Here is a 26,414-nt window from a genome sequence, read left to right on the forward strand (position 1 = left end):
CAGGAAACCCAGTTCTGCTTGGCTGTCCCACTACAGCTTTAGCACCCTCCAGAAGGTTTGTTTTGGTTTAGGATGATTGTCTCCACCCGCCGCTCTCCCAAACAGCAGGGATAAATGCTGCCAGTCCCAGCTTCTACCTTGGTGCTGGATGGGATATATCAGCAAATTGAGGTGCACCTTGTGCAGTCATTTCCAGAAGCAAGAAAGGGTACCAGCACACCCAAAGCACTGAGATCATTACTCGCTCCCTGACTGAGGGGAGAGCTCTCACTGGGCAGGTAGAGTTGCTTTCCCACCTTGTGCACAGAGGTGGCAGCGTCTTACTTAGCCTCCCATCACTCTCCTACACTCCTTCTAACATGGTATATAGCTGAAATAATGCTAGCTTTTATTGCTTTAAGACAGCACAACCAACAAAAAACACACCCCAACGATTAGGAAACCAGTTTCCCTTCTGTTTATTTTTAGCTATGCCCTACAGATACATAACAGCTACCATGCTCACCTGCATGGTTAGGAAGTGTCACTACAAATGGTTCCTTGAGGCACAGTGAAGATTCCCAACCTCCTTTGAGCCTTCTGCCTTGCTCCAACACTTGCACTCCTCTCATATCAAAAAGTCAATCAAACTGGCACTTCTTCCAAACACTGACTGTCAGTAAAGCCTCTGCCTAGAAGTCTCATCAGCCAGAAGAAATAAATCCACCTAAAAGCTGTGGCCCATCTGGTCTTTGCATCTCCCATCTAAATGTAAGAGCAATTGCTTGTTTTGCTCTTGCTGGAAACCCCCTAATCCTTCAGTCTAAAACTGTTTAAAACACTGTGCAACTTAGGGGAGATAGGAGGAGGTATCCTTAAACCTAGAAAAGATTGCGCCATTTTCTTAGAAAATGAAATTTTAAGGAAAAACTGTGGAAGTCAGTTGTTTTGTCCAACTCTAGCCACCAAGCATAGCAGTCAACATCTAGAGAGTTAATTAATTGGTTCAGTTGACAAAGATGCAACTCCCACATTGTTCTCCCTCGGAAAAATTCAGAGTTTAAAAACACTGAAGGTCATACAACTGGGGGAAAAAAAAGCCTGTATTTTTATCAGAAGTCTTTATGAATTACCTAAAAGCTATACAAATATGGAAAGTAACCAGCCCTCTTGCAAAAAGCAAAGTATTTACTGCTTAAACTCTCCTTAAAGGCAAACCTGTACCATGGGATCCATCTGCTCATGTGGAAATAGCAGAAAAGATCTGTCAGAAAGTAATTTCCTTTCCTCTCCTGTATATGTCAGTGGATCACTGGCATTTCCCTGTTCCCCTCCCCCCAAATTGACCCCAAATATAAATAGACACAAAACTGCAAAAGTTTAAGGTCATATCTGTGGATACAAAAAACAAATCAAACCAAAGTAATGTGCCCTTCTTGCAGAACAGGGCCCACAATCAATGCCACGATACCCACTCTGTTTAGGAAATTCTTCTATATCCAGAATTCCAAACCCATTTCCTCACAAGTAATAAACACCTTTTGTCTTAATGGTTCACTAACATCACCCACTGGAAGAGGCACAATTCAGCTCCAGGTTTATGTACTATATGTGCTGCTCAAAAGTTTGTTCAAAACATGTTTTTAGAGCAAGTATTTTTTAATACACAAAGATGGGCTGACGGCATGGAAAGAATGGGGCAACTGTTCTTGCTTATTCTGCCTTCCTAGCTGCTATCCCAATGTGGATTTGGTTCATAAAATATTCACCCGTGGAAAAACAAGTCATGAAGCATAACTGTAACCCACACCAATCTTAACACTGAGCAGCAATGAAGCTTGTAACTGTCTGGTGATTATCATGAGGCATCAGAAGCATTTCCAAGTTAGCGAGTTACGCAATTGTTGCTGTAAGAACTTATTTGGATCTCCTGTTTCCATGGATGTCCCTGAACAGATGCATGGATGCTCTCCTCGATATCCCACCCACCTGACTGGGAAGCAGAACTGAGGGGCGATGAGGCTTTTGTGCTCTCCTTGCTGTTAGGTACAATAAACTGCCATCTCTAATGAGCAACCTCTCTCTAGAGAGGAGACTCGACTTAGTGTGGACTCTTGGGAGCTTTAAGGTTCCCAGGCAGCAAAACGTAGGCAAGTGCATTGCAAGTAAGTTCAGAAAGGCACGCAAAATTCTCTGGCACTAACTAGTCAATAGACACGAAAAGGGTCAATCCCTTTGTAAGTTCTGAATTAAAATTTAAAAGAAAATATCATATATTTTATGGAGGTGGAGGACCAAAGAGGAAACATTAGAACACAAGCTTCTTGCTTTAAAGACCATAATTCTATCCACCTATATTCTTTTTTTAGCTTGATTTTCGCAAATGAGCTCAGATTTTGCAAGCAGACTTTCAGACTCCTCAAAAATAGAGTGCAGGTGCAAAACACAGGTGCCTAAATGTCAGTTGTACAACCATAAGAATACAGGCATCAGACCTCTTTTAAGAAAAAAAACCCCACTAAATATTTTCATTCCCTTATGTTGATTGCATAACCCCTCTAAAGAAAGCAGTAAAGGTCACTGAAATGTACAGGCCTTTGCTGATGGAAAAATGCTACTGTATATTGTTTAAAATGACACAAAAGAAATGAGCATGAGTGCTAGAAAATGAGACCTGTAAAGGAGTGAACTGAAAAATTCCAACTCAGCATTATATCCTCATTCAAAAATGTATGTGTACAGGTTACAGCTACCTCTGTGTCCCTCTTCATTTGAAAAAGCAACAGTATAATACTCTTATTAAAAGATGAAGTTGTAAATTCTTATCACTTTGTTAAATTGCTAGTGCATGATCTTTAATTTTTTTGTTCTCATTTCATAACCACCCATTAACATAGAAGATAAGAGTTTCTCCTGTGGACCACACAAAGGAGTTTCAGCCAGCAGAGGAAGGAGTAGCACAGGAATGTAACCCTGTAACACTGGAAAAAATGAGTCAGGTTCCTCAAAATATGAAGGGTTTTTTGCTGTAGCTCCTCCAGGAGCTACAACCATAAAGTTCCTGTACTTGTGGGGTCATGTTTCCCCTGCCCCTCACCAAACACAACCACTTATTTTTGGGTCACACTGACTCCAATCAGAAGGAATTAAGGAAGAAAGCAAATGTAACACATAATTCTAACTTTTCTTCAGATATCTCCTCATTACCAAGGTGAGACCATGAGTAGCCCTGGACCTCACGCCGCCTTGTGTCCAGGATGTGGCTGCATCACAAGAGACATAGACTGTAAATCAGGACAGCTGTGAAAACCAGCTTGGGTCCAGTTCTGCCAGCATTTCCTTCTGCCACTTACCCTTCCATATGACTCAGTTCCTCTGAGCTGGGTGAAGACTTTAACAATAACTGTTCTCAAGAGCAGATCTGGGCCAGACTTGCCCAGGAATCCTTCCAGTGGAAAACAGGTCGTTCCTCAAGCAGTCCTGGGCAATTCCCAATTGCCAACATATGTGACATGCACTGTCTGAGAGGAAAGCCTCAGTCTTCCTGACCTTTAGATAAAGAGGAGGAAGGCTAAATCTTAAACATTCAGCAAAAGCTTTCAAAAAAGACAACCACTGAATTTTTAAGACCACCTCAAAATTATCCTGACATGCCCTAGATTTCATAATCTATTTTAAAATTCCCTTTCAACTGCTGTTACTTGTGTTTTCTGTAGAAGTTGCACAAACAGGGAGAGTGGCAGCTTGCAAGAGATCACAAGATGAAAGGTAGAAGACATGGTGAAATTGAGAGAATTAAAAAACCCATTTCTGTATGTTTGAAGACTTTCAGGAGGGTCAGGGTTTTTTTTTCCAAAGGATGTTGCTAATTAGCCAACCATAACAGTAGCAGTTGTAAACAGTCCCTGTAAAAATAGCTCACTGTTTATCAAAAGCAAATTTAGAAGAAAAACAACTTCACTGAGTTCTCACTAATTTGCTATTTCTGACCAGCTTCCGTCTTCTAGGCATCCTTAAACTTCATGTGCTGACATATTTCCTACTGCACGGACTATGTTATCAGTCTGATCAATTAACAGAATTCCACCATTTCTGTCCATTTCTGTTTTAAGAGGAGAATCTACTTCAGAAAGTAAAATCTGAAGTCTGAAGAGTATTTTATTCCTGTTTCCAGTATATCTCCATTCCACACTTCAGAAATATTTATGCCAAATGAGAGGTCTCCTCAGGCAAATCAAATCACATCTCCTACTTGCTATACTTTGAACTTACAACGAACTCCAGTATCCTAGAATCACACTTTATTACTGCGGGACAAGCCCCTAAAAATGGTATTTTGTGCTCACAAATTAAGCCAAGAAGCTGATTTAAAATAGAGAAAAGTAAGTTTTCGTGAAAATTTAGTCTTTCAAATGAACACCTCATGAATTACATGAAATTTAACAGCTATGTCACCTATACTAAGGGAAGTGTTGCCTTTCTACTAAATATTGGAAATTTGGCAACCCATTTTCAGAATTGTGAAATGCTGCTTATGACAGCTTGAGGTACTTTCATACACGATGACCCATGTTCTCCAACAGGGATTGGGCTTCCCAGCTAGTCTGCATCTCCCATAACCACAATGGTAACTAAACATCGAAAAGAGGAAATGGAAGTCAGCCATAAAGCCAAGCCCCGAGGGACAAATGAGAAAATAAAGTATGCTAATTACAGTTCCCATAGGAGATGTTGTTAGCATTCCAAAACCTAACCCTTCAATTCCATTTGTTTTGGGGTTTTATTCCCTCCATAAAATAAACCAATGAACTTTAACAAAATTAGGATGCAGAAAAACTCTTCCAGAAGGCAATGTAGGGCAAATCTTCAAACCAGCTGTAAAGCCAACTGAAGAGGTAAACGGCTTCACCCATTTACCACCCAGAAGCTAAGGAGGAGGGATTTTTCTGCTCCAAGAACATTCCTGAGGCACTGTAGCAATATATCCCTGACTCCATCCTTTGCCATGCAATTCTTCCCATTTTCAGTTTAAAAGAAATCCAGATTGGATACTTAAACCCTTATTCATCAAAACCCCTCAAGGCTTTAGCTAGTTTGCACCAGCATGACAAAAAGACCTTCATGGTGTACCCCAGTGCTTGACACTGTATCAAAATGGAATTAGAGGGGCTCATGACTTCTGGATGCTGCAAACAACCCATTTCCTCATGCTGCTAACACCTCATTCTGAAATTAGAATATGTCAGGGCTTAGCAATGGGACAAGACAGCCAAAACACAAGTACCCCATCAAACATGAGGGGAAAGCAATCCTTTTCATCATCTCCAGATCCCTGTGCAAGTTGCTGTAATGAAAAAAAATATTCAGAGAATTAGATACAAACACCCTAGCCTGATGAACAAACTCATTATTTCAACACAATTCAATAATCTAGAATATCAGTAGTGCTGATAACCTTCTCTTCAATGGTCCTTTGTTTTCTTTTCCTTGCACCAGAAAAAAGAAAAAAGAGCTATTCTGAGCTGCAATACACCGGGAGAAGCAATGAATGTGTAAGCATGTGTCCATCACAGGGCTGGCTTGAGAATTGCAGCAATCTCTCCAAGAGCTAGCTAGTGCTTACTTTCCCTCAAGGCAGAACCTCAGGCCAGAAGATAATGCTTAAATTAACACTTTTGCAGGTAGTTCTCCAACAGAATCTCAACAGCAGCTGCCTCAAAGAGATCTGGAGAAGATAACTAAGAAAGTAAATCTGTTGATCTGTTGATCACAAGCTTAAGTTCTGAGCAAAGATTATACTACTGACAGTAAAAAAACTAGGGGATACTACTTAAGAAAAAGTTTAAACACACATAGTTGCAATACTAGATCTGCAATTTAGAAAGCACCTCTAGTAACAGAGTTATGCACTGGAACAAGCATCTGAAGTATTAATACTGCTGTTAACGGATATCTCAGTTTTACTGGCAATAGCGAGATCTAAACTGGCCTAAATTTAGCTTCAAACAACCCTTCTGTCCAAATTAATCTGTGTGCAACAGGGTCAGGGCCTTCCCAAGCCACATGCAAGTGGCAGATTTGGTGAACCCACACATGAACCTGGGTACGCTCATGGCAGAAGAAAACTTTCTTTCACTAAGGGTGAACCTGACTAAATTATAATATTCTTTTCCCTTCTCCAGATGAAAGTTTTAAGTACCAGGAATTTCAGTAGTTCAGCAGAGCTCCACTAATGCCTCCTCCTAACCCCATTCCACTTTGAAGTGCATAATTCAATATCCAGGTCAGAAAGGAAAAGCGAGTGTGAGGGGAAGGCAGGTTCCTGTCCCTGCTCCGATGAATGTTTAATTATTTTATATTAAAAATTCATTTGGAAAAAGGCTAAAATCCAGGCAGTCTAATGGTTTTAACTATGAAGATAAAAAGATCCAAGATCAAATGCTGCTAGACAAAGGTGGGAGTTCAGTCTTAGCTTCCTTTGGGCTGAGTATCAGATCTAACTCAAGAGAGAGCAATGCTAGCTCCATCGCTGCTTACAGCTCAGCAGAAAGTACCTAACTCCAGAAGGGAATACAAAGGAGTAGTTCAGAAGGTTTTCCTGGAACAGAAAGAGGGCTGCCGGCTTAGAAGTCCTCCTCTTGAATCTCCCTTGAAGCCAGTTCGTGTGTCTCCTGATTTGGGATGCCAGCTTTCCTGGGCCAACTTTTCTCTTGGAATTGCACAAGAAGCTTTGTTACCTGCTTCTCATAGCATACAGTGCCCAGAGGCTTGATACTGTAGTAGTTAAGGTCTTTTGTGGATCTACTCTGCTGAAAATGTTCCTGTGTTGCTTTAGTGTTTGGAAAACCCTGTGATTGACGTTACAAATGACAGCCAACCCAACTGAGCTAAACACTGAACATCAAGTGCTGCACCCTCCCATCCTCTGTTCCTCTTCATTGAGAGAAGTCAGGGGGTATAGGGTTTCAAATATGCATCTGAAGTCACATCTGAAGAGTCAGTGAGTATAAACAAAAAACAGAGCTATTCAGAGGCATTTCACAAGCAGAAGAAAAAAGTCAGCAAATAAACTGCCTGTAGCAAACAGCCCACATGAAGTTAGTTTTTGATTTAATATGTCTCAAAAACAGAACAAGCTAGCATTCTTGCTAGTGAATGAAAGCTCTCCAAATTATCACGCTGCCATACAAAAGGTTTAAAAGGGCGGGTGAGGGGAGGCATTCTCTTTGGAGAAATCAAAAGCTGCATCTCCTGTGCAAACAGGAAGCCACTACCCAGGCTGTCCCTCTGGCCAGGAGGCCAGACAGGGACTCATTGGGCTGCCTGTCCAGTCAGGCAGCACCAAGGCAGCCAGAGGCACATCAGCTGGCAGGCAGGATGCTGGAAAGCTGTGGTAAAAAATCTGCCCTAAGGATAGCCATGTTTCACCAAACACCAGAGTATGCTTTTAAAATCAAGGAATATGCAACCGTGTCTACATCTCAACCACAAGTGTCCGTCCATGGTGGATATAACAAAATTTAATTTTCCAAACAAGTTGCTTGATTACTTTTTTGTTATTTTATATGATTCCTCATTCACGGAGGGCCCCATCATTGCCTTCAGCTAAAGCCACATCTAAAGGACAACATCCTAGGCAGCTTTCACCATGTGACATGAGGGTAGACAGGAGCGGGCATTTCCTTTACTTACTACAAGCTGATGAACTCCCACTGGATATTTAATTCAGACTCTAAGCTATTTTCACCAATCACTTGAAAGTTAAATAATTATCCCATTTAAAGAAATCTAACAATTATATTTTGCATCCCCCCTCCTGCAGCTATTGCTCTTGTGACAATATTCATCTTGTCCATGACAACTATTATCTGCTATATAAATATTGATGATCTGAGTAATTGCTGTTCTGTACATATGCTTCTCACAGATATAAATTTCTCTGTCTGAAGTAGGCTGCTGACAATGTGCTTTCCTCCTTTTGCATGGCAATGAAACATTACTGAAGATGTCACTGGGCGGGGGGGAAGGGTGAAGAAAGAAAAAAAGCAGAGTAAAAACAGCCCTTGAAGAGGACAAATGCAATGATGTTTGTCTGTGCTGGGAAGACTGAATAGTACCAAAGAACAAGAAGTTAGTTAAGATGGTATTTAGGCAGCATAAGTTTAGCCTACACTGTGCCAACACCAGGCACTGCTGAAAAGGAAAGAACTGCTCTGGACTCAACACTGGCCACCACTGCTAACCTGGGATACCATGTTCTTGGGACATGTTGTACACAACATTGTACCCCCTTGTGGTTCACTGACAGCAGGGGTTATTTCTTCTGGATCAAAATCCAATCAAAAAAACAAGTCAATCTTGAACTAGAGAAAGAACACCACACTGAACATTGTGCTGGGACAAACAGACATCCAATACCACTCTGCAACCTATGCCAGCACAGGGCCAACATGTCACACAAAAGCAAAGATGGTCTTTAAGCATCCAACACCCATCCATACATACCACAGGCACAAAACACAGCATTTCTTCAAACCCTTTTGCTGGCTCAACACGTTTGCCCAGAAGGCTTTGTGAAGTCAGGTAGTCCTCTGTCTTCCCGCAATTTTCAAAAACTGCTGGAATCATTCCACTGCATACCCTGGGTCATCTGATCACATTGCCCCCTGGTCTGGCAGTACAAAGACCCAGTTTTGACAGAGCCCTCCCACTAGCACATGGACACGCACTTCCAGACTTGAAATTTGCCTCTGGACAGTCAACAGTATGTGAGAGATGATGGCTTTCCTTAGTGGACACAGACTTCCTACAATATAAAACCTGAGTCTGAACCTCAATAAAATTACCTCTCTGAAATTATGGGTCAAGAGACAACTTTTTTCAGCCACATAAAATTTGGCAAGGTTTATGCTAAGAGTTTCTTTGTAGAAATATTCTTTTTCTAAGGTCTTCACCCATCATTTACACTATCTGGAAACAAACACTGGACAAAGACCTTTCTTAAATTTAAAAAAAAATTTCAAAAAATACATATGCTACAAAAATTAATGGGGAACTAAAAATCTGTGTGATTTACATCCGTGTTACTGAAGATTACAGAGGGTATGAAGAGGATGGAGAAAGGAACAGGAGAAAAGATACTGGACTCCCTACAGGAGCTGGAGGCCAGGGCAGGGGCCAGAGGTGGGTAGGGACAGAGAGCAAGCAGGAAGCAAGGGAGAATACAGATAACATACAAGCAACATTTGGAGTCTGGAAGTGGTGAAAGAGGAACTCAATGTTTGTAACCAGCAAAAGAAGCAAGAGTCTGAAGTCTTACTTTCTCTGTTGCCTTGTTCAAACAACTACATAGTAAGTCATTATACATAATCACAGCAGCCACAAATTTTTAGAGATAGATATATGTATGCAAGATATATATATGGCTTATATATATAAGCACATGAACAAACTCAGTCAAAGTAGTCACTAAACACTCATGCAACCTATCTGTTCCCTGCGACACTGAGCCATCTGCTTGTTCAGTGTGTCCCTTGTCATATAATTAATTCCCCTTCTACTTTACGCAGCTTCTTTCCTTTCCCCTTAATTTCAATAATGCTTTGGGTTTTATATATTACAACTGCTGTACATCTCGAAGGGAAGTTGCTTCCAGCAGAAGATTAAAGGCTGAATTCTTATCAGGAACTCTGGGCATGCTTAACTAACACTATGCCACATAACATAGCCTAATTAGTCCAACAGGTCTTTCAAAAATAATCCACATGACCTCAGTTCTTACACTGAGTCATTTTGGAGATCAGTTGAAACAGAGCCCTGCGTAATTCTCTAACATCAACAGCACGCTGCATTACTTGAAGCAGACTGGATCCTAACTACAACAACCACGTAACTCCCACCATCTCACCTCTGTCTTGTTTTTCCCTCGTCTGTTTTTAAGACAAGACACAATCTAGTGAGCTCTAGCAAGTAGCCAGGCTTACCTACATGGCCTCCTACATTTCTCAGACCTACTTTGGTTGTGTGCAGACTAGTTGTAACACACTTTATATGCACACGGAATGCTCTACCGCTAATACAAATTATTTTGCATGCAAACACAAAATGCAGGTGGGCCAAGCCACTAACTGCCCAATTCACAAGCACAGACTTTGTACTCTCAGGCTTTTACATGCATATTAATTTCAATGCAGTGAAATGTACCTATAACTTTGAAAGTCATGTTAAAACATCTTTAAGAAACATGACTCAAATCTTTAGCATTAGCATTCCTGAGTCACTAAAAAGTAAAATTAAATTTCCATTGAATAATACTCTTATTTTCTAGGTGGTTCTGAATCCCATGTTTCACTGAAATCACGGACACGCTTCACTGAAGCTATGCCTGTTCAGCCATCTTTTCTTGTACAGCAAGGTCGATCTGGAGCGTAAAGAAATACAATCTCCATCCACCACAACTGCATTGCCAAATTTCCGTAGAGAGGATGCAAAACGGCAGTATTCCCAGCTCAATGTGTTTTCATGAAGAGAGTAGCAAGTTTCATCACATTTGTGCCAAAGTCGCTATGTTCACAGAAAGAAATGCTTCACTGCATTTGTATCCCACTACAGTCTCTCTCACAGAGATATGAAAATGCAATTTCACTATAAAAATAAATACAGTGGAGTGAATAAGTTCTTGCACTGGGCATAAGGCCATATATTTTCATTGCTTTCAGAAAGCCACTGCGCTAAGAACTAGGAGGCAGACGCTGTGTGGATTACAGGACCCCACTTCTCTAGCTTTTTCTGATTTGCTTCAGGTTTCCTGGGGAGACCAAGGGTTGCAATATGGTATTTGTGCCTCCCAGATGCTAAGCACCCTTTCTTAAGAAGCAAGGGCAGGTGGATGCTACATTTACCTTCCTCTACCAGTGTAAGATCTGTAAGCGGGCCTTTTAGTTGCAGCCAAGTGACAGTGAAAGAGGGAACCTTGAACTGCGATGAAGGAACAACTACCTCATCAGCATTCACCCTTTAAAGTGGCACAGAGACCTGTATGGATTTGGGAGGTGCAGCACACCTACTAGTCATTCCCTTTGACAGGACAGCACCAGTTTTTTTACAGGAAAAGCATTCGCAGGAAGAGATTTTGCCAATACCTGAAGTTTTGTGCTTTACACAACTAGAAAAATATAGTCGAAAGACTGACAGAAAGTGTATGAGCACTATTCTAATCAAATTTATTTACATTATGTACTTCTGATACAGAATACCAGCTACCAAATACATCACCCAATAATTCAAAGACCTAATAACCAGTTTGAGATTCCACGCAATCCGCTGAAACTGCTGTACTGATAAACCTCTTTCTTCTACATTTTTCACAGAATCACAGAATATTCTGAGTTGGAAGGGACCCACAAGGATCAGAGTCCAACTCTTAAGTGAATGGCCCATATGGGGATTGAACCCACAACCTTGGTGTTATTAGCACCAGGCTCTAACCAACTGAGTGAATCTCCACAGTTTTGGCTGCAGAAGGTAAGGTGCCAGAAACCTATCTTAGAACAGGAGCTGATGAAATGGGAACATTTACCAAAAAAAAAAAATACAATACAGTTCACAAACTGGTTTGCTTACCAAAGGAAGACATTTAGTAGTTTCCTTTTATGCAGCACTAAAGAACTGCAACTTGCATTTCTTTTGTTTATGACTTCTGTGGCCTAAGACCTTTTCTTCTTCAGCTAATGCCTAGGTGACTCCCAGTTTTCACTTTGAGAATATTCCAAGAATATTCAAGCTGAAGAGAGTCTAAACACATGTATCCTAACACACAAGACTAACCCCCACTTCCTAGGTGTACTACAACCAAACCACCGTTCTGTTTTCAGATGAAGCTGAACTTCAAAAACTTTAAAAATGTCTTGAAATAAGGTCAGCAATAAATGCAGGATTGTCCTGAGGAGGAACAGGAGTGATCAGTCCTCTTCATAATTATCTCCAAACATTTAAGGTTTCATGTTGCTTTCTTTTTTCCTTTTGCAGTAAAGCTCACCTGGTTTAAACAACTCCCCTCAATGTTCACCAACACAGGAGGAAAGAGGGAGAGCTGGTGCAAGATGCCATTCCTTTTGGGCAGTTCAGAGTTTTTAGTGCTCTGCTGTGTAGGTTTCTGTCTGCCTGGGGGGCTCTGAATGGAAAACACTGATGAGATCCACTGAAGGTCACAAAACCCTGCCAGGAGTCAGATGCAGACAAGACACACTAAAGAAAAGAAGTAAAACAAACAAAACCCCAAACAAACCAACTGCCCCCTTATATTACTTTTCTTTTTCAGGTTCTTACCTGCAAATCTTGCCACAATTGAAAAAGTGGCAAGAAACGAAAACGTTAATGTGGAAATAGAGTAATTATTTAACCCACAATTTCCTAATAGGTTTTGAAAGTACTGTCAAGGATTCTCCTCTCTTGGAAGAGACATATTTCACAAAGAGAAGCTCGGAATTTCTGTCATGTGTGATATTACCGAAATGCTCAAAGATGGTTTCATCCATCTAGATGACTGCACGCATCCTTTCCGCTGAATAAGCAAGCCATGCTGAAATAAAACAGGATCTGCACCTTACCCTGTTTGATTTGATTTACACAAGGGGGAAGCTGATACATCTCAAAAGTATGCATCATATCACACCCGTGACTTCAGACTCTCTGAAAGCAGTAACTGGCTTTTGCTCAGACACGTGTGTCATGAACAAAATGGAGAAGGGAGGCTTCCTGAACTGTGATCCAGGGACAGCTAAGCAGCAGGCAGGTCAGGACACTCAAAGAAGAGCATTGCACACTTCAGAGCTAGGAGTTGCCACCACCTGTCGTGGCCACATTTAAAAAAAAATAAAAAGCTAATGAGCTAAAAGAAAATTAACCAGACATGGCTATTCAATACCCTAGACTAGTTTTAAATGAATGCAACTGTTCTGTAAGTCAGAAAAGGATATGAAAGGGCAAGTAAGTGGAGAATTAAGCCTATGTTTATCTACCAACAGAATACAAAGTGGAATAACTTGCAAGTTGTTAAATGCTTCTTTGTCATAGAAGTACATTTACATAAATCACTGATTTTCACTAGCTTATCTGTGGTAAGTCGGAAACATCCATATATCTTGATTTTTTTCCTCCATACATACATGTGTGAATGCCCACCCAAACCTTTTTCTTCAGTCTTTTATTTTTCCCATTTTGCCGCTAAGAGAAACAGAAGAAAGAGGGTGAGAGAAGGAGAGAAGAGGGATCTTTTTGTTTTTGTTTTTAAAGTAAAAAAATAGGTGGAATACATTTCTTTTTGTGGAATTTTTCTGGTTTGGGAAAAAGCATTTTCCATTTGATTAATTCAGTCAGCTATACATGTGACAAATACCAAGAACAAACAGTTTTGGACCAAAGAGCCTGGCCCTTTGATTTCACCTATAAAAATATGGATATTTCTATATAAAGAAAGCCAATCTTCAGTTCTAAACAGACATTCAGAGGATATGAAAATCAGATCCCCCTGCACTCTTCATACACTGGCCCTGCAGTACAGTGCTGATCCACAACACAGAGAACACATGCCACGGCCACCTTTGTTTCTATTTGAGAGCACAGGACATAATTAGCATCTTCCAGCTTCTCTTCCCCACTGCCATTTGAGAGTATGAATGGAGGTTTGAGCAGAAGGCCTCATAAATTACACACAGACACAGAGATCTTTTCTGTTTGATACCAATCTTCCACAGGTCTCTAATGAGAGCCACGAACACCACCTACTAATCATCTCATCAGTAACATAAATAACCATCTTGACCTCTCATTAAGTGTCTCTCCAGCTTAAACTCTATGCCCTCAGACTCCACAGTCCTGGGTGCAAAAGTTGCCAAGTCCTGCTGAAAGACCCTTGGTGTGACAGTGCAATGTACCTCACACTCTGCGGCAGCAGCCTGCTGAGAACAGTCATGGATTGGGAGCCAGAGCTCCCTCAGCTACTGTAGGGGCTCACAAGCACTTCTGTCCCTAGCTCGGCACACATGACACAGCCAGATATTGCAAGTGCAGGCATCTCAGATCTCACGAAGGAGGCATTGTTCAGCTACAGCAACGTACCTTCAGGTTCCCTAGAACAAAACGCTGAGTAAGCAACACAGCAGAATGGCTACAGCACTGGCTTGGCACTCAGAAAATAGAAATAGGACCTTGTTTTAGACCCCACCAGGGCCATCACACCCTGCTCCAGGGATGCCACAGCAGTGCTGCTACGATGCACAGACCTCACACTCACATCTGCCACATCCCCAGTCCCACCTCTGTCTCCATCTCCTGCTGTTGAATGAATCCTAGCCTTGGTGTGCCATTTGCCATGCCTAGGGCTGCAAATGGACCCTGTTAGAGCACTTTGAAATTAAAATGATGAGAAAGGAATTCTTCTGTGAAACACCATACCTGCCCTGCCAGCAAAGTATGAATTGCAAGAGCTCCCAAAATAAAAATAAATGTAGTTTTATTAGCCCCTTACCCTTGGCATCAGGCCCATACTGCCAGTTCTCATAATATTTACAGGGAAACTGGCATACAGAACAGTGCAGCAAACAAAAGGAAATCCTGTGAGAATCAGGTCAAAAAAATACCATAACAGCCTTGATCCCACAAAAGCAAAGACAAGCTACACCTGGACGAGCAAGTTGCAGCTACAGTCACTGATGTTAACAGATCTACCATGGCAAAAGGAAGAAAACAGGCTTCCAATCATCTGCAAAATAGCATAATTCAGGTTTTCTTTTAAATAATTATATTTGGAAAGTATTGCTAAGGAAAAAAAAAGCTTAAAGAATTTAAGTATTCCAAGTAACAGTACCAGCACCTCAGCACCCCTGGTCCTGCTGCGAGCACGCACGCACACATCGCCAAGCACAGCTCAGCCGCTGCCAGCAGTTCCCAGCCTTGCTGAAGGGAGAATTGCTGGGCTCCCAGTGCCACTCTCAGCAAATTTCTACTTTCTAAGCAGCAAGCGTCTGTACAATAGAAACCCTCCTATCAGCATTGCCAGCTGTGCCCAAAGCACAAAAAGTGCAAGCACGTACAGTTGTAAAATCTCAGCATTTGCCTGCGTGTAAACAGTGCACTTCTGGAAAGGCAGGGAGAATATTTTCAGAGTAAACAGTGCAAAGATTTTACATCTTTAGGATGTAAGAAAGCTGTTGTGATCCACTCTCATCTTCCCCACTCACTGCCTGCTCAGCCAAGGCACCTCTGTAACTCACAGGGATCACGACCACGTCTCACAAGCCTGTTTTACTGCCTGCAAGAAGAAACTTTTCCTCCTGAAGCAGTCCAGTTCCCTGGTGTGCTATCCTCCCTAATGTTAGCTTACAGCCATTAAAATACCAACCAACTCCAGAGCAGGAAATGAAGCAAGAGGAACCCATTTCTAAACCTCACCACTGGAATTGCAGCTGTTGCCCCAGGGAGCTTAAATAGGGGAAAATGGGGGAGCTCCTCACAGCCAGATTGGACCCCAGAAATCCTTACAGAGGTATGAGAGAGGTGGAGAAAATAGGCATGCTAAAGCACTGAAGCATCTCCACCCCAAACTATTCACTTTTAAAACAGAGTACCACCCCAAGCCCCTGAGGAGCCTTCTCTAAAGCAACTTCCCCTGCAGCTGATGGAAACAGAAGGCTTGTCTGATGCTAGAACTTCAAGACCGGGACTTTAAATTAAAGAGCCCACTCCTGAAAGGTGTCCTGTTCTCAGTTTTTGACTTGGCAGAAAGCAGGAAGAGGCCAGAGAAAAAACTGATACTTTGTTGTCTTTACCACCTATATGTGTACTTTTTCAAAACATGCAGAATTATGACAAGTTACGTTTGAGTTAAGGAGCCTGTGGAGAGAAGTTCTCAGTCCCAGAGGAAAGAAAAGCTAGGAACAATACTACAAAGAAGACTGGTTTTGTTAAAGCCTGAGTTAAAACAAAACTTAGACAGAGAATGTTTTCATCCAATTGTGGATGTAACATACTCAAACAAAACACCTGCCTAGAAGAAAACCTCATGCAGCACGCAACTGCTACTTGCAGACTGAGCAGGAGGGCTTCATCAGCCAAAAAGGATCTCCCCAGTGTTATGGACAGGAAGATGTCAGTGCCAGAAGGCTGACATGTGAGCATGGAGGAAATATGGACCCATGCTGCCAGTCACCACAAGCCAGATGGCTCGAGCATCCTCATTCCTTTCCATGGGGATGAAGGGCACACAGGGGAAATTACAAAACCAGAAACTAGGTACCCCTCACAGGCTTGGGCACCTTGACACCACAGGTGCTTGCAGGAGACTTTCTTCTCTAGATGCATCAGGACAGTATTTCAGATCTGATTTACTGTCTAGACATTGCATGCTATTACACAGTACAACTGAAGAAGACTGAGAGCACCAGAGTGTGGAAAACAGACTGACCCAATCTTTTTCTTTTTCTTTCTTTAAAAACAATACATTTTGCAGCCTACGTCAACATCCTCACAAAAATGCTTGATCTGTCCTGCATCTCAGAAGCTGGCTGCTGAAAAACATCCAGAATACAATTAAAACATGGATTCCGTTAAGTTTCACTTCCCTCTGCAATTTTATAATCGTCTCATCCATCAATTTTGAAAGAATATTAATAGTGGCATCAGCTGGCTCTCCCCCTCCTCTGCTGAGCCAGCTTTTTGCAAGCCCTGTCCCTGCCTCTCAGAGTCTGACCACAGATGCTGTGAGGAGGAAGAGAGGGGGAAGGCAAACCAGAGGTCAAGAGAGGCTAGTGGAGCACACCTAACATGGGGGCCACGCCACAGAGGAGCCACTTCTTTCCCAGAGGAGCTATGGCAACTTATGGTGCCTGAAGATCTTTCTAAACATACTTACTTCAAAAGAAAACCACACACACAAAATAGAGACAACAAGGTTGTGTCAGGGATTAACTGAAGCCTACCCAAGCTTAGAGCAAATCACAGGAATGGAGGCTTACCAACCCCTTCCAGGCTGGAGATGGCTAGGATAGACATGTAATCTTTTCTGGGTTTGTTTTTAGGTTTTAGTCTCCCACAAAACCTTATTCCCTCCTCTGTAAGATGTGCAGATCTCTCCATTGATACAAGTCATTTCTTCCAGTAACATTCCACAGACTAGACAAAGTCCTTGGATCCTCAAGTACCTTTGGACAAGAGCTTAGGAGCAGTCCCATGCTCCTTTTAATACTCTCTCCTTTTCAAATACTTGAAGTTCAGTAATCAAATCCTACCTCTTGGACTTACACACAGTGCCAATGCAAGGAGTAAAACTAGTTGGTGCCAGTTTTTAGCATCTGGCTTATTAATTATTTTGTAAAGATGTACAATCTGTTGAGTCATCTGAAACGTTTTAAGACACTGACATTATTTTATGAATCTAGTTTGACATGGTTTATAGCAATCATGGTCATGATTTATATCAGAAACTCCCAAGAACACAAGTCTGACTTTTAAATCATTGTTGTCCCAACTGTTTCACTTCAGGTCAGTCTGGTCTGTTCCAAGGCCAGATTTTGTTGGCAAACATATTTTCTTTGCTGGTATATCCACTCTTCCTCATCTAGTTTGATGAAACAAAAAAGCCCAAAGTACATGAAAGACAATTTTTATGCTTAATTGAACAAAACCAAAAATGTCTACTTTGCCCCCTCTTGCTGCTGCATGAGGTTTTTATTAACCATCCCCCATCCTCTGAATAAAGCTGTAGGAAGAAATTCACTGTAAATTGGTCAGAAGACAGACATGCAGACATCTAATGACTTGCTGAGACCACAGACATCACTTCTCTGGAAAGTGGCCAAGCTGCACCAACTTGCATTTCAGCTGGAAGCCCAGTCTCTAGAACCCACACACTCTTTCTTGCACTATCATGTTGCTATTCAGTTCCAGAGAACAAAAAAAACACAAGCAGCCAGCGTTCCTCACTATGAACTGATGTAATTTCATCATGTTCGACCCTATGGAAGGTAGGTGAGATCAAGCAAGACCGCAGACAACAAAACAGTGAGAAACAAGGCAGAACACAGCATTTTCTTCAGATGTATATTATTTATATAGAGTTGGCCTAAAGCACCCATCAACCCATTGCTTGATCTCAGAGGATGCTCACAGTAATTGCTCTGGTCTAGAAGTAAGATGAATCCTCTAAAATGCTTCAATCAAAGGTATTGGACTGGCCTTCACCCATAGTTTGAACAAGCGAGTATTACAGATTTAAACTGGAATCAAGATTGTATACAATCTTACCAGGTTATCTAGACCTGGGACCTCTGGAAAATGATAGGTGGCACCGGAAGTACCAGGCTACAGTGATGGTACCCAAAAACACAGGGAGAGGCAGATGGCATCTGTTAGGGAAGCACAGAAACAGAGGGGAAGAAGGTGGGACTGTGGAGGGTGAGTTGAAGGGGATGAGAAACTGACTGCGACAGAGTGAAGAGCAGGACAGCACAGGCAAGTCAAAGAGAACTTGGGAAGCACCAGTGTTCTGCCTACCTCATCCTTAAATGGGATCTCAGGGTAACCTGGCTCTGGGCTGCAAAACCCTCCAGCACAGCAGCAGACCCCCTGAGCACATCACCTCACTCTATCAACAACCTAAACAGTGCTCTTCAGCAGGCCCTTATCTCATGGGTCAGAAATCAGCCCAAAGGTCTATGCCCTTGGGATTACTCACGCCACTGCAGATTAATGTGACAAGGCCTAATTTTTATGTATCTCTCCCCTTTCCCTTTGTACAGTTATAAAATTACATGTAAACCTAGCTATGTTAATTTTTAATACAAAGACTGCAAACTTGATCATTTCAAAATTAAGATGTATCATATGAAGACGACACACACAGCCTTCACCCAGCTCCTGTATACATCTGCATTGACTGTCTCCAATTCAATTATCACAAACCATTTGAGCCCTGGAAATCAACTGCTTTGGGAAAAAAGATAAGGTTGTATGATAAAAGCAACAGCTGTCTCAAACACTGCCTCACCCAGTGGAGGTCAGGAAGATTAGTGAACAAGGCAATGCAGGAAGAAAAAGAGACAACCACCTTGCTTGAGGAAGTTGGACATACCACTTGCAGGCTCCTTCTTGGCTCCATAGTCTTTTCAAGATGCTCAGCAAGTCTCTGAAACAAGTTTTTTTCTTCAGGTGACCCCTAATGAGGCAGTGCCCACCCTCTGCAAAGCCAAGGCATTTAGGGCTAATCTACAAGAGTGCTGACACTAACAGCTGAGTCCTTGTGCTTCCAGCAGATGAACTGCTACGTCATGCCAGGTACTCTGGGACGAATAGAAAATAAAAATCATCCCCAAGTATCTCTTTGAGGCAGCCAAAATTGCAGGTGTTTCAATCACTTGAGGTTTATTTGCTCTTTGACTCCATTCCTCAGCTATGAAAATGAAGACAGTACCCGTACCTGAGATGCTGCAAGAATAAGAACTTCCCCACCTGAAAAAGCCCCCCAGGAAGAAATAAGCACTACTGTTCAGTTCAAGGTCTGGGTGGGGTGTAAAATAAAGAGATGTGGAGACACATGCAGAAAGTAAATGTGGGGAAGAGAAAATGAATTATGCAGCAATTACCTATCCAGCGAAAGAGGGACACTGTGAAAGAGAAAAAATGATGCAATTACAGAATTAAAGATTGTATCATAATGCAGATGCAAAGGGGAGTTCTGCAATGTTAGTCCTGGCACTTCAGTGCTTTGTCCACCAGATTTTGTAACCCCATTGTTCTCCTGATGTCATTATTTTGTAAGCAATTTAAATCTAACACAATTATGCATTCATACGTTTATATCTTTTCATCATTAATAACGTGTGGAAAAACTGGCAGCCTCCACTCCCAACATGATTGATGCCTCCAGTAGACGCCTGTGAACAAAACTCTCTTTCTTCCACCTTTATCTGAGGTAAAGAACAGGAAGAAGAGAGGGAGGCTTTATATTCAAACTTCGATTCCACGCACTAACATTTGGGGATTTTGGGGTTGTTTCAGAGGAGGAAACCAAGACCAACATCAATCAACAACTCTGAAATGAATTGTCACAAATCAGATTTTAAGAACAGATGTACTAAGCAGCTGATGTGCTTTGCCCAAGGTTAGAAGGAAAGCTCCCAAGGCCTGGATCCCAAATGACCCCACTAACAGCCTTCTGCCCAAGCCACTGAATCCCTCCTACTGCTACATTAAAATTTATTTAAGTGTAATTACTGCTGCTAACTTCAGGTCAGGGAAGAAGCCCATCATCTCCAGGCTATGTTTGTTGGTGAATGCAGTCAGCGAGCAACTTCAGGGAGAGTGTCATATAAAATACAACTGCAAGCAAACATTACAGTTGTATGTGTTCATCCTGGATGATAATTGTTATATTGGGTCTTTTAAGTAAATTACTCTGCACACCTTGGACTTCAGGAAAATTACCAACATATTTCTCAGCGTCGGACAAGTCTGGGTCACCCTGCTTCATGAGAGTAAGCAGCTACAATAGCCACAACCTAACTTGTTTTATTTGCAGATGGTATTAGCTGGCAAGAGGCAGTGTGTCTGACAGCACGCTCCCTATGCATGCTTCACGCTCTTTAAAAAGTCTTATTTGCCTTTGTATGCCCCCACTTGCTAACATACACCCAGCATTTCTTCTAAACAGTATTTTTACCTTGTCTAACAGGTGCTGGCAGCTACTACCACAAGCTTTACATGCTTTTTTGTTCCTAACAAAGTAAGTTTCACTTCTATCTTTCCCCATCCTCAGAAAGAAGAGCCTGCAAAACCTGGAGCTATCAAGTCCCTGACGTGCAGTCAGTCAGAGCCTGCAGTGTCCCAGGCACTTACCAGCCCTTTCCAGTGCACATCTTTTGGAAAAGATCCGCCATGGAAAAGTCCATTGTGGTGATGAAAGCATTGCAATCCTTCCCTCCTGGCATGCAATCTGCTCAGCTCAGTTTAAAAGCTAACAGACAAGGCACTGCACCATCACTGAATGTATATACTTAGCCCAATACATTTAACAACAGGCAGAGATGGTACCGCAGCAACATTTTACCCCACAACTGCCTGCTTCAGGATTTCTGACACAGAAGTTTGGGTGTCTGGCACCATCAGAGGAGGGACCTGCACAGGATGTCTTGTCCAAGCCCAAGAGTCCATTCTCACCACAGTCATTTACCATGCCAAGATGCCAGTGGTCTGAGTTGGTGCCCAAGGACAAGAAAGGAAGGGAAGCAAGAGATATTCTCCTTCATTGAGTGACACTTCTCTAATAATGCATTCAGATGCCAGAGATTCACAAGCAGAATTTGTGTGTGCAGAAAGGGAATAACATCTCCTTTTGCCCGGTTGGCATGACTTGGTGCTCCACATCCTGCATAACCCATGAGGGGCCCAGCTACACAGTTCCTCCCTTCATCTCACCTTGACAGACACATCTGCTTTTACCTCCACCACAGGCTGTCTGAACAGGAGTGGCATATGGGTGTTTGAGACTCACCTTGGCCCTCTAAGGTGTCACATAATATTTTGATATTAGAGAGTGACACTGGTGATCTCTGAAGAACCACACTCTATGCCCCAGGACAACAGGTATGTATTGTCTGAAGATCAGCAGCAACAAAGAGGGTATCAAAACACGCACTGGCTGAAGAACTGCATGTGCATCCCACAAACGCTCTTGACACCTCTGACACTTATTTCTAATGTCGATGCTTGTCCTTCCTTCAGTCTAAGTCTGGAAGAACTGTGCCCACCACATTGAACACAGCTATACTGTCTAGCACAGACACAGCCTGGGTGAGGGTGAGTCTGCTTTTCTTAGTACAATGTTGTCCAGATTTCCGAGGCAGACCACCCAAGCCAAACCAGCTGCATCTATACTGGGATGCTTAGCAACACAGAAGCATGCCCCTGACATCTTACAGTACCCCATCAGCCCAAGTGCACACCTGCAGGGTGCTGTGTGGGAATCAAGGACTGTATTCACTCTCAAGCTATTTTGGGGAAAAATATGGCTCTGAATGTTATCGGCGTCAAATTATCATTGAATTCAACAGGATGATGCTGGTGAACACCCAGATTATCATGCTGCCATTGCACATGTGCAAGTTTGCACATAAGTCCTGCCCAGGATGCACGTTCCCATCTGACCTGATGCTCACCTTCATTCAGCCCAAGGTGTCCTGGAGGTCAAAGAAAGCAGGCTCCAAGCTATGGGTGTCAGCCTGCAAGCCACATTAAATCTCAGGTGGCTTTAGCTTGACAAACTAAAGGGTAGCCAGGCTGCAAGGAAGAGTACCAAATGGGACCCATCTGTGGGAGATCTGTGTCCTCTGCCCTCCTGCCCCTCTGCTGCAGCCACTGCAGCTCCGTCCGACCTTACCTCATAGCCACCCGTGCCCTGGAGACCACACACACCTTGCAAATTGGCCAAGGCTACAGAGGTGCTGTATGTTTGACCACCACACATGCAATGCCTGGCCAGGCAGCTGCTAGCAGGCAGAACAGAGAATAGCTGTAAACAGTCTAGTTTTTGTCAAAGAGAGCAATGCTTTAAAGACTTCCCAGCCAGCCACTAATCTTAACAAACACAAGTGGGAAATTAGTGATCTTCCAGACTGTCAACCATTGGTGCAATCTGGTTGAAACTGGCCAAACAGGAGACAAAAACGCTCATTTCCTGGAGAAACTAAGTTAAAATGAAATAAAATAAAACCAGATGAAAACTGTAGTGTGTTTGATCAGTGGTGTTTTGCTACGCTCCAGAAAACAACGCCTTGCTCAATCGAGCCTGGAAGCTGCACAGCACACACTGCAGTTCAGCTCTGTAACTGCCCAGCTGTTTTGCGTCTGGAGCGGGAAGGGGCAAATTGCAAACTCATTTACATCTGGGGGTTACTCCAGAGGGGTAATTTCTGCAGCAGGAAGACAGACAGGGCAAGGGGATTTGCATCTGAAAGGGATGAAATGCCTTGTCAGGCTAAAGGACTATTACTCAACTCTAACTATGAAAACAGTTGGGGCTCCTCTCTCCTTCACAAGCACGAGCCCTGGAAATGAACTCATCCCAGAGACTTCAGCATCCTTCTGCTTACCATCCCCAGCATCCCTAAGCCCATGCTTCTGGTGCTTGGCCACTAAAGGTGCCTTTGAGGCAGGGGGCAGCTCTGCTGCAGTCGTATCAACAAATGCTGAGCCCTTGTCAGCCGAGGACATAGGGAGATGCTGCACTGATGAGAGCTGGAAGGGTTTCCCCTAACCCCTCTCGGTTTCACGGATCAAGCTACAGAGCTACATCAGTTCCAAGGACTCCTCTGCTCCCATCGCAGAGCACAGAAAACAGCATCAACAAAGCAGGCAGGCAACTCCGGACAGACTCAGAAACAGCTGTAGAATTTCTCTGGAAGAGCTGCTTTCTGTAAACGGGAGGATAGCCCAGCCTCCCATCTCACTTCCAGCCCACCCACCCACCGGATAGAGGCAAAGTGTAAGAACAGGAGAGAATTCAAGGCATGCCAAGATCCCAGGCTCTAGAAACTAGTTTCCCACATGCTCCACAAAAAGAGAGCACTCATGCCCAAAATCTACTGCTTTGAACTCAGATTGCACACCATTTACTCAGCTGACTAACCACGCTCAAGTCAGTGAAATTTCTTGCCTGAATATCTTGATGTACAGAAGGGCTGCAGAACTGGCTGACAAATAAACACAGGTATACAAAGGGCAATGTAAGAACTCCTCTTAAAAGGGTCAGGTCCCAAAGCCTTAGGCCAGGTCCCAAAGTCAATAGCCATGTGGTCAAAACCACAAATCACGGGGTCTTTGGTAGAGTCACATTAACTGATCAGGGCATCATCTAGGTTCATGCATACCTCTCAACCCATATCCTCTAGGCACCATCAACTGATTGGGGTCACAGTCTGAAAAATATTTCACTGACTTAGAAAACTAAATTCTGCTCGAAAGGATGGCTTGAGCACTTAGGAGTATAAGCTTCATTAGTTTCTAGCAAGACTTCAGGTCCTAAGTGCAAACTAATCCTTCATAAAACTCCAGCAGAGAGGCACCACTGTTCCTACTCTGCCAGTGCTGGTCCCAAGTGTGGTCAGCTCTTCTGCACGGAACCAAAACATGATATGGCATTTGTTCTCAGCCCCATGTGAGTAAAAAAGATGTGTAGTTCACACCCTGGAAGGCTTGTGAGAGGCAGCCCTGAGCTTAAACCCTTTGCATGCAAGCCTGCTTGTTAGTATCCCTCTTTAATTTCATTAGAACAACTCACATGACTGAAGTTAAAACTATGCTGAAGCCTCTGTCAGACTGTGGCTGAAGGGAGTTTCTGATCCAGTTCATCAAGGGGTCAAGGTGAGAACCCTGAACTGGAGCCAGGAACCGGTATGACAAAAACATATCCATGGATTTTGGCAAAGCTGAAGGCCCAAGTGATTCATCTGGGGAAGGGTGACCAACTCCCAGAAGCATCTACCTGCCCGTTCCCTAGGCACTCTGCTAAGCCACAGCAAATCTTTCGATGAGACGCTCATTCTAAGTTATTGCATTTGAACATATAATTTAAACATACTATATTAGAGTCAAAACAATATTTATTGTCTCTCTGGCATTTCTGATCTGGATATTCCACAGCACTGTCCAGTATTCCCAGGACTTCCCAATATGCATATAAAACTTCCAGCAGGTGTGGCCCAAACAACTTTGCTCCCCCCAGACAAGCAGCAGAAAACACATCATTTCCATTTGTCTCCACATACCTGGCCAGCTATCCAAACCCTCTAACAGACCTTCACAGCTTTGAACCAGGGGTTTGGGCTTTTTAACTACACTGCCAACAAAAGCATGTGCGTGGTGGGAATTTTCCACAGAGCTCCATCCCAACCATCGCAGGCACACCAGTGCTGCCAGTGCCACAGCCAGCAACAGCACAAGGCTGTCCCAGCTGTGCACACCTCGGCCAGGGCTACTTTTATGTTTCACCTTTCACGCAATCAATAAGCTGAAATCCAGTCACACACTATTACATAGCCAAGAATAGTGTTTTCAGCAGAAGGGTTTTTTCCTAAATTACTGTTATTATAATCCCATAGGCTCTACATTAGTGCAGACTCGGTGGACATTTCAAAAAGGCCTGTAACCCAGCCTGGGTACAGAAAGGCTGAAAACAGGACCTTCATATACATCATAAGTTGGAAGGTTACAAATACATTCCAACAGCTTCAATCAGACCCAAAATCTTAATCAAATCTGTATCAAAAGCTCTCTGAAACGCACTACTAAAAAAAAAAAAAGAAAAAGAAAACAAAAACCATGGGCCATATCGGTGAGGAATAAGAAGAGTTTCAGTGAGGAAACAAGAACAGAGGAATTACTATGTTTACAGTTCAATTAATGGGACCTTATCAAAAGCCTGTTTGCTTTTTTTTTTTTTCCAGACACCTATTACACAAACACACACCCTTAATGCCTCCCTGGCTAGCAGCCTGCTGCACACATCCTAAGCGTATCCACGTTTCAGGAGAGGCAGAGCTGCTCCCGGAGAAGTCCCTCCGCCGGACGGCGTGTCGGAACAAAGCGCTCGGGTGATGGATGTCGGCAGGGTCCGTAAATCACATTTTTGGCAGCTCGACCTCGGCCAGGAGACAGCATCTAACGGCGTAAGGAACTCTGAACGCTGCCACTCTGCAGAGCAGGGATCCTACTTGGGCAGGGGGCTTCACGCCTCTCCTCCTCGTTGGCTAAAAAAAATAATTAAAGCCGTTTCCTAAAAGCCCGGCGAGATGTCTGGCACTTAATGACAGCACTCGAGTTACCGCATATCTTCTCTGCTAATTGTCAGCATAAGGAAGAGAGCGGAAAATCAACCAAAAAAAAAAAGAAAAACACCAACAAAAGAAAAACGCCAGCAAACAACGCTAAACCACCACCAAACCTCCCGCAGGAACAAAGAACCCCACCAAACCCCTTCTCTAAGTTATCTGGATTTACTTGCTCGCGAAGCACACGGACAACCCTCCTCAGCTCGGAACAGCGCTGGCGCGATGCAGGCGCGACCTCGCCGGGTTCCGAAGTGCCCCGGGTGCCCCGGCAGCTTCCCGGGGCGCGGCGAGCAGCGGGCGGCCCCAGGCACTGTTCGGCCGCTCACCTGCACCGCGCATCGCCCCGGCACCGCCCGCGGGAGCGGCAGCCGCGCAGCCCCGCTCTGCCCGCAGCCAGCCGAGCGCGCCGGGGCCGGCCAGGACAGGCGCTTACGAAACCCGCGTCTCCCCCTCGCCCGGGCGGGAGGGAAGGAAAGGAGGGAGGCGTGGCGGGGGGCATCAGCGCCCAGGGCGGCCCCGCTCCCCGCCGGGAAGAGGAGGAGGGGGAGTCGCTGGATC

The 26,414-nt window shown here is 43.4% G+C and overlaps 1 protein-coding gene across 9 annotated transcripts in view; it reads right to left on the reverse strand.

Annotated features, from left to right (window-relative positions):
* Nucleotides 1–26,200, reverse strand: part of RNF152 (ring finger protein 152) — a 43,913-nt gene extending 17,713 nt beyond the window's left edge. For 2 of the 9 annotated variants that reach the window (XM_027682184.1, XM_027682149.1), the window contains exon 1: nucleotides 12,017–13,556. The gene's annotated coding sequence lies outside the window, so the exon portion shown is untranslated. Of the gene's footprint in view, nucleotides 1–505; nucleotides 948–8,484; nucleotides 8,604–12,016; nucleotides 13,557–18,528; nucleotides 22,486–25,495; nucleotides 25,994–26,025; nucleotides 26,130–26,182 lie in introns of those variants that run through there. The other 7 variants (XM_027682166.1, XM_027682159.1, XM_027682203.1 and 4 more) reach the window with 7 other exon arrangements.
* Nucleotides 26,201–26,414: the final 214 nt, after the last annotated feature.

The sequence above is a fragment of the Neopelma chrysocephalum genome, unplaced genomic scaffold, assembly GCF_003984885.1.
Source record: "Neopelma chrysocephalum unplaced genomic scaffold, ASM398488v2 Primary Assembly neopelma1_22b, whole genome shotgun sequence".
Taxonomy (NCBI): domain Eukaryota; kingdom Metazoa; phylum Chordata; class Aves; order Passeriformes; family Pipridae; genus Neopelma; species Neopelma chrysocephalum.